At 35.4% G+C, this 6,512-nt stretch overlaps 1 long non-coding RNA gene across 1 annotated transcript; it reads left to right on the top strand.

Moving 5' to 3' along the window:
- The first annotated feature begins 1,157 nt into the window (after positions 1-1,157).
- On the top strand, positions 1,158-3,116 carry LOC127100454 (uncharacterized). Its single transcript, XR_007794413.1, has 3 exons — positions 1,158-1,520; positions 2,434-2,646; positions 2,772-3,116. It is a non-coding gene; the product is annotated as an uncharacterized LOC127100454 (long non-coding RNA).
- Positions 3,117-6,512: the final 3,396 nt, after the last annotated feature.

Genomic DNA, 6,512 nt, shown 5'->3' with positions numbered 1-6,512 from the left:
CACTCTTTCTTGGTTTTGACACCATTTTTTCCCTTCAGTTTAAACACAACCCTCAATCATATCTTTTTTCAGTCTTCATCCTCTGAACTACGGAGCTCTTACTCTTCATTGCACTATGAGGATACGTAGGCATGAGGATATGAATCCTTAGCGAGCACCTTTCTCCATCCTTCTTTCATTTTCCCCTTTTAGTTATTATTCGCGAAACTACGAGGCTCTGACTTTCTTATTGCACCATGAGAATACGTAGGCATGAGGGCCCCAATCCTCCTCGAGCACCTTTTTTCTAACCCTTTTCTATTTTGCAGTTACAAGAAGATACCAACACCCATCCAAGCAAAAGCATTGAAGATGGTTCCCATGGAGTACCATGGATGTGAGGGGTGCTAATAATTTCCCCTTGTATAACCGACTTCCTTACCCAATTCTCTATTTCCCCTTGGGTTTTATCGATGTTTTCCCTTCCCTCCTTTGGGATAAATAAAGTTCAGTGGCGACTCTATTGTACCTTCGAGCGTGTGATGCATTCGGTGGGCATATTTCAGCTAGCTTCAAATATCATATTAAATTTAAATGGCATTTTCAATTTAAAAGAGATTACAATCTAATGTACATTCCAATGGGAACTTAACCTAATGGAAAATCATCATGCATGGCATACAAACATGGATCAAAATAACAAGGTGAATTAATATGAGTCATCAAGAAATACTATATTTTAATCCACACAAGGCCTAAGAAAACATATTGATCATGGTGATTAAAGTGCTGGTTAACATGGTAATTAGAATCATGTAAAAGTGAATAAAAAATCATTAATTAAAAGTGATAGAAATTAACACTAATCATGGCCAATTTAACATTATTTATATCATAAAATAAGTCAACATAAAATGCTAGAAAAATAATATGGAAATAAAGTAAAAAAAATCTAAGAAAGTAAATACCAAAAGATAGAAAAACAAGTCCAAAAAATGGGGTTTAGATTGTGAAAATAGGGTGCAAAAGGAAAATCTATGCAAGCCCAAAGGGAGACCCATTTTCGATTATGATGTTAGAGTAGGGGGTGCATAGTCAATGTGGTGTATAATCAGCAGAATGCACTAGGCCTAACCAAATGAGGCCTAAACGAATAAGGAAATGTGAAAACACTTGGCATTCATGTGAAAAATTTGAATGGAATAAAAGTTCAAAAATAACACGCGCAAGAAGTATGAACACTCAAGAAGTCAGGTCAAGCTCCACCACTAACCACGACACCGGAGGTTGCCTCCGACAACGGTGGTTCATCAAAACAAAAATGAAAACCATCATCTGAACCATGGCAATAAGTTGAATACAAATCTAGGTCCAATTTCATGAGAAAACCACTCAAAGATCCAAACTAACGAGGAATCAAAGCCTAAGAGGTTGGGGATTTGATTCCTCTCATGATTCTCAACATCATGGTAACAGATAATTGAATAAACATGGTAGATTCAAGACTACCTCGTCGGAGAAGAAGTTCTGAGAAAACTTGGGTAACTTTTTGACTTTCTCTCTCTACTTTTCTTGCTGTGAAATCTTCTTCTCCTCTCCCTTCTACTTCTTCTTGCTTCTTCTGAGTTCATAACTTATGTGTGATTTGAGATTGATTAATGACGAGATTGAGGCTTCGAGTGCTCTGAGTTTCGAGGTTTGAAGGTTGAGATTGATGGAGGTTAATTGAAGGTGATGATGAATTGATTATAGATGAGGATGATGAAATTCATAAGTGATAATAAATGAGAGAGTTTGTGTGGATTTTAGAGGTTTGGTGATGAAAAAGTGATTCAGTGATGAGTAATGCAAAATGATTTTATAGGTTGAAGATGAATGAGATATTCTTAGATGAGAGATTATGAGATTCTGATTCAGAGGTTGAAGGATGAATGTTGAGATTGATTGATGAGTGATGGAAATTGAGAGCTGATTTAGGTGATGAAATTATTGAGAGTCCTCTATGAAATGGTGGGTTGAAGGTTATATAGGTTGTTATGATTAAGTGGGGATTGGTGAATTTTGTTGGAAAAACAGTTGGAGAGTTATGTAACTGAATTTTTTGAAATTCAAAGCCAATGAATTAGTTCTGTTATAACTGATTTGAGGTAGTTAAGGTGATTAGATATGTATGTTTAGTGAAGTGTTAGTTTAGTTAATGTGATAGGTTAATTTTATTAGGGTTGAATGGTTAATTTGCAGGTTAGCTGATATGTGAAATATGCAATGTGCTTTTGGATGGTTTAACTGTTAATTGAAATGTGAATAAGTTAGTTGGCTTGTGTCATTGTTGACTGTCCTGCTTGGTTATCATGTCATGTTGATATGTTTCTATGCCAATGTTTTCTTTATTTTGGGATCTAACCTATTGCGATGAAAATTGTCTGCTCAATTTTTATTGATGGCCTGCTACAGGACTTTGGTTATGAGCTATCAACTGAAATGATTTGGCTTGCTGCATGGCTCTATGTGAATGGTCTTGTTTGACTCTTATGAGTGACATGAATGCGTGTTGCAAGACCTACTTGAATGATGCAGGATTCTGCAATACGATCTGCTGCAAGACTACTATGCATGTTGGATGGAAATGGTCATGCTGCAGGACCTGTGTCAATGATGCTTATGAAGGTATGATTGTTATATTGTTGGATGCTTTTAGTGACTATATTGCTATGAATGGCTGGTTTACAGGCCTGGCCTATTGTATGTGTGGTGTGCCATGATGTTGTAATATGCTATGGTTTGTTTTGTAGGACGGTGCAAACATATCATGATAGAAATCAAGGCCTACAAAAAGTGACTTAGGATTGAAGAAAATTAGTGAAGGCAAGCAAACTCAAGAACATGGAATCATGGTGGATAATGGAAGAATAAACCAAAAATTTAGGGTTTAGGATATAAGATGGGTTTAGTTGACTTATGTCAATTGGTTGACCAAAAAGTCAACAGTTGACAAAAAGTCAACTTAGGTAGAAAATGGTTTTTTGTAATCCTTTTTTATGTATGGACATTTTGGTGTGAATTGTATGCATTTAAATGGTACTTGGTTTGTGGAGTGACGTTTGTGATATGATTTGAAATGGATTGATGATTCACTATGACTTAATGAAATCAAAACCTCTTTTCACATGTAACCTTTCCTTCCGAAATCAAGCTTAAAACTCTTTAAAACCATAAACTTGAATTCATGGTGAAACATGAATTCAATGACCTATGGATGCATGATGAAATGAATGTGAATGACACATGACTTACGTGAATAAAGTAGACCTTAGCATGTACTTGGCCAAGTGGACCAATTTACAATGAAGTTTGCACAAGTGAACCAATGGAAACATGGATAAAACTATAACATGAATGGTACTTGAACTATGCGCTATGCCATGCTATGAATAGTGAAATGACCCAATGAATCCAATGCCATAAATTGAATCAAATGGATCTTGTAGTGCCATGGAGATGAACTTGAACCAATGAACACAATCAAGCAAAAGATCATGAACATGTGAAGCTTTGAAATAAACCATAATCAAACCAATGAAGCCTTCATAATGGATCGTGAACAAGTGTGGCTTTGAATGAATCTTGATAAAGAAAATGAACCAGATGAAACCTCAAACTTAGATGCACACACAATGGATGATAGTGCCACAATCAGAAATTAGGGTTTAGCTTGGATGTAGAGATACAAATGAATATTCAAAGCAAGATGAACACACAAAGGATCAAAGGTAAAAACACACTTAGGGTTTAGCTTGGTTGAGAAACCTCAAGATGATTGGAAACCTAAATTTCACTAGGTACACACAATTATACCTTAAATCCAAGATTCATGTCCTCTTATCATGTATAATGCCAATGCAAGTGAAATGATTGAATATGAATGCATGCATACGAGTAAGGGTTATATACCTAGTTGAACATTATGAAGGGTAGGGTAAATTTTGGGGTATGACAGCTTCCTTATTTAATCATCTCGGACCTGAATATATGGATAGAAACGACTTCTGGACATCCAAGGTAGAAGGGATTAAATACCAAAAATATCAAAAACATTTCCCACCAGGAACAAATGAAATGTATTGTGAAGATAAGTTTTAGTGAATTTTACTAGGGATATGGAATGATGAATTTGCCTTTGTATAGGGTCAGCTGCTGTGGATGAGTTGAAATATTTGTGGGGAAAATGTGTAGTTGTAAAAGGAATGTTGGTCAATGCATGATGCATGCAATGTTTTATGTATACAATATATGATTGATTTTTTTCTTTGCATCCACTAACAAGTTTTGGCATGTATTGGTAATCGAGATATTCCCGCAGGATTCCACGAAGGTAAGAACATCATGTTTTTGGGAAAGGAAAGTAATAGAGGATATACAGGTAAACTGAAATCTTCTTCAAAAGGCATAAAGACGTCTTGCAAAAGGCAAGCACGACTTGACTAAGAAATGATTTAATTTTTCCTCCATAAAAGGTAAAAAAGACTTGTAAAAGGCAAGTAAAGGTATACGAAGTTTCCTCATGCAAAAGTCATATGAGGAATCCTTAGCAAAAGGCCAAGAAAACACACGAAGGTGGATTGTGATTTCTCATGCAGAATGGAATGAGCATTTCTTAACAAAAGGTTAATAGCAAAGATGAAGGTGAAAGATGACTTCACTAGGGCTATGGTTTCTCATACAAAAGGTAACGAGAGCTTCTTAGCAAAAGGATAAGAAAAAATGATGATTCTCACACAAAAGATAGTGAGAACTTTATAACAAAAGGTTAAGAAGGCGCATGAAGATGAAAATCATTTCTCATGAAAAAGGCAATGGGAAGCTCCTCAACAAAAGGTTAAAAAGAAATCTGGAATGGATTTCTCCTACAAAAGGTAATGAGAAACTCCTTATTGAAAGGATAAGAAGACGCATGAAGATGGAAATGATTTATCATGTAAAAGGCAATGAGAAACTCCTTAACAAAAGGTTAAGAAGAAAGCTGGAGAGGATTTCTCATACAAAAGGTAATGAGAAACTCCATAGTGAAAGGCTAAGAAGACACATGAAGATGGAAATGATTTCTCACGGAAAAGGTGATGAGAAACTCTTCAACCATAGGTTAACAAGAAAGCTGAAAGGGATTTCTCATACAAAAGGAAATGAGAAACTCATTAGTGAAAGGCTAAAAAGACACGTGAAGATGGAAATGATTTCTCATGCAAAAGGCAATGAGAAACTCCTTAACAAAAGGTTAAGAAGAAAGTTTGAGGGGATTTCTCATACAAAAGGTAATGAGAAAATACTTAGGGAAAGGCTAAGAAGACACATGAAGGTGGAAGTGATTTCTCACGCAAAAGGCAATGAGAAACTTCTCAACAAAAGGTTAAGAAGAAAGTTGGAGGGAAATAGTTTTTTCCTGTGAAAGGCAAGGATAATTCCTCAGAACAAGAAAAGACAGAGAATACCTATTTAGAGTCATATTCCTTTTCAGATGAACTTCCAGATTTGGTGGCCATGAATGCAACAATTGCCTGCTCCTCTTTAGAATTAGATTCTGAAGCGTCAGATTCAGAGTCATCCAATGTTGCCATGAGTCCCTTCTTCTTTGCTTTGAAGGAGTTTTTCTTGAACGCTTCCTTTCTGGAACTATCTTTCTTGAGCTTTGGACATTCATTTCTGTAGTGTCCAGACTCTTTGCATTCGTAGCAGGTTACCTCTTTGTTGGGTCTTCCTCTGGAGGTTGACTCTAGACGATCTCCCTTCTGTCTGGGTCTTTTGAAGTTGTTATTTATTTTTCTCTAGAGTTGTTTGATTCTTATGGATATACGAGATAACTCCTCTTCATCATCAGAATCTTCCATCTCAGAGTCATCGTCATCTTCTTCTTCAGCTTGAAAGGCTTTGTTCCTTTTTGACTTTCTTCTTTCTGATCTAGACTTCAGAGCTATTGATTTACTTTTCTTCTGAGGTTCATATTCCTCTATGGTTGGATGGATATCCTAAGAAGACACATAATGTTGATCTTGGCTGAAGTTTATTTTTAATAGTGGAAGGGATTAAAGGAAAACAAAGACACCTAAAAATTTTAAGATGAGAATATGAGGGAAATATTTGATAAAGAATTGTAGTTGGTGTTTGAAGAGCTAAATTTTTATATTGAATACTAATTAATAGATAGGTACTCATTTGAAGAGCATGATGATAAAAAGAAGGTGGTAGTGAGGCATGTGTAAGATGTGTACATACGGTATTGTTTATAGTACATAGTTTTCTTTTGAATTTTCCATTTTGAGGTGAGGTGTGAGAACATGAAAATCTTAAACTCGTTCCATTTAGTTCACAAAATTTACGAAATTAAGTGTTATTATATTCTTTACCGTTATTAAATGGTGTTTTAATGTGATTACAAAATTGGAGAAAAATGGAATAAGCTTGAGATTTATTTGCAATAGGAAAAGTCCATAAAACATTCATAAAATCATCAAAAAAATATATATAATAACGATGACCAC

The sequence above is a fragment of the Lathyrus oleraceus genome, chromosome 7, assembly GCF_024323335.1.
Source record: "Lathyrus oleraceus cultivar Zhongwan6 chromosome 7, CAAS_Psat_ZW6_1.0, whole genome shotgun sequence".
Taxonomy (NCBI): domain Eukaryota; kingdom Viridiplantae; phylum Streptophyta; class Magnoliopsida; order Fabales; family Fabaceae; genus Lathyrus; species Lathyrus oleraceus.
Note: the sequence above shows the minus strand (reverse complement) of the source record. Positions and strands in the feature narration are given on the sequence as shown.